This window comes from Harmonia axyridis, chromosome X (genome assembly GCF_914767665.1).
Source record: "Harmonia axyridis chromosome X, icHarAxyr1.1, whole genome shotgun sequence".
In the NCBI taxonomy this organism is placed as follows: domain Eukaryota; kingdom Metazoa; phylum Arthropoda; class Insecta; order Coleoptera; family Coccinellidae; genus Harmonia; species Harmonia axyridis.
Window position 1 is genome coordinate 38194651 of NC_059508.1, and position 2500 is coordinate 38197150.

At 53.0% G+C, this 2500-nt stretch overlaps 2 non-coding genes across 2 annotated transcripts in view; both read right to left on the bottom strand.

The window, feature by feature from the left end:
* Nucleotides 1–1033, bottom strand: part of LOC123687970 — a 4012-nt gene extending 2979 nt beyond the window's left edge. The window contains exon 1 of the ribosomal RNA XR_006749671.1: nt 1–1033. This exon is cut by the window's left edge and continues 2979 nt beyond it. This is a non-coding gene — a ribosomal RNA (large subunit ribosomal RNA).
* Nucleotides 1034–1540: 507 nt separating this feature from the next.
* Nucleotides 1541–1695, bottom strand: LOC123687206. Its single transcript, XR_006748945.1, has one exon. It is a non-coding gene; the product is annotated as a 5.8S ribosomal RNA (ribosomal RNA).
* Nucleotides 1696–2500: the final 805 nt, after the last annotated feature.

Genomic DNA, 2500 nt, shown 5'->3' on the forward strand with positions numbered 1-2500 from the left:
TCTCGCAATGAGAATGAGGCGCCCCGGGAATGCGGGTCAGTCATGGAGACCGACCATCTTCCCTTAGTTCACATAAAGTGAACCGTTACTTTCATTGCGCCTTTAGGTTTAGTGATTCCCAATGACTCGCGCACACGCTAGACTCCTTGGTCCGTGTTTCAAGACGGGTCCTGAAAGTACCCAAAGCAATAGCGTCGCTGATCGGCGTTTCAAGAGGTCTGTCCAAGAACACCGCGGCGAACAGTCGCAAACGGACGGAATCGGCACTAGGTCCGATCGCCATCACAATTCACATACTTGCCACGGGCCGGACGCGAACTAAGTCGCGGCCTCCCGCCATCAGTAAACCGTCGAGCGAGCTGTTCGGAAACCCAGTGTCCGTAAACATCGGAAAATCCGAGCTCACGGGCTACACTCGAGACCGTAGAACAGCACCCAACGGATCGCGACGACCTACTAGGGGAGAAGTGCACGCGTCCGAAGCCGGAGATGAACCGAAGGGAACAGCCAACGCGAACGTCGCCGTTTCCACAGTCAGTAAATCCCAACAACAGGCGCGAATGAATCTCCCCATTCGACCTTTCGGGTTTCTCAGGTTTACCCCTGAACGGTTTCACGTACTCTTGAACTCTCTCTTCAAAGTTCTTTTCAACTTTCCCTCACGGTACTTGTTCGCTATCGGTCTCGTGGTTATATTTAGCCTTAGATGGAGTTTACCACCCACTTAGGGCTGCACTCTCAAGCAACCCGACTCTAAGAAGAGATCCTCTAGCAAGCCGCAGCGGTCGCTACGGGCCTGGCACCCTCTATGGGCGATGGCCCCATTCAAGATGGACTTGAACGCGCCGCGAACTCGCCAGATAATGGATCCTTCCAAACACCACATCTCCCGGCGACCGGTTACGATCGCGGGATTCAGTGCTGGGCTAATCCCTGTTCGCTCGCCGCTACTAAGGGAATCCTAGTTAGTTTCTTTTCCTCCGCTTAATAATATGCTTAAATTCAGCGGGTAGTCTCACCTGTCCTGAGGTCGTATGTTCAAATCATCGAAACGTTCCGAAACTAACCTTTGGCGGCTCATAAAATCACGTACCTTACGCGAGGGAGTTAGCCTACTCAAAGGCGTCTATTATCTCCTGCTCCGTATGGCGGATCATGCGAATCCAAGCAAAGTGCTTCGGTGTTTCGGGGGTGCGCTCATGAAAGCTCATCCGCAACGCGCGACAACTGGCACATTAAAGCGATCGGACGTCGTTCAGATTTCTCGGACACGACGATCGCATGTCTACAGTCATGGGCGCAGATCGAGCAATACCACGACACCACAATATATGCTTTCGCAATTCAAGACGGCGCGTTACGAAAACAACTCCTCATCATTCCAACACACGAGGCGTCGAAACGACAGAACGTTGATCGTCACGCGGCAAACCGTCCAACTCGCCCAAATGACCTTCGGTACAGGATCAACGTTAGACGACCTTTACGTCGTCACTTCGTCAAGCCATAACGTCTGGCCGGGCAGTCTTTGTAATGGAACCGACCCTCAGTCAGGAGTGGTCCGAGGACAGTGTCCGAGGACCGCAATGTGCGTTCGAAATGTCGATGTTCATGTGTCCTGCAGTTCGCATGTTGACGCGCAATTAGCTGCGTTCTTCATCGACCCACGAGCCAAGTGATCCACCGTTCAGGGTAATCTTTTATGTTCGATTTCTCGGTACTAGTCGCAATGGACTTTCCCTCGAAATACGAGACGCCAACTGCGAACCTCCTCGAGAATGACATTCCAATGACTGAGACGACCCACTGAAGGGTCAATACGTCAGTCGATCGGCGCAAAATCTTCGGTTCAACTAGTTTGCGTACTAATCTAGTGACAATTATCGTAAAAAATTCGGACGGAGACAAACGTCGCAGACAATCCCGAAAGAGCATAAAAACGCTAATGTAACGGGCGTCGCACAACGTCGACGTCTTCGTCCCTGGAATAGATCGTCCTACCGAAGTCCGTAGACAACGGTAACGACTGATCGATTTCGGGCGAGAATCTTTAAAACCTGCAGCCGGCTCCTCGTTCCGTGCCAAACACGAAACTTCGCCCAGCCACGAACGCGGCAATCCAAGCGCTTCGAATCCTTATTCCGAGCACATCACGAGACTTCGCCCAACTACGAACGTCAGCATAAGCAGCCGGCTCCTCGTTCCATCAAGGAACTTCGCCCAACCACAAACGCCGACATAAGCGGCCGGCTCCTCATTTCGTGAGCATCTCTAAACATGGACCTACAACGAAGGCTGCACACACGTGCGGCCGGCTCCTCGTTTCGAGGATATCACAAGACTTCGCCCAACCACGAACGTCAGCATAAGCAGCCGGCTCCTCGTTCCGTCAAGGAACTTCGCCCAACCACAAACGCCGACATAGGCGGCCGGCTCCTCATCTCGTAAACATCACGAAACTTCGCCCAACCACACGAACGCAAAGCCAGCGGCCGGCTCC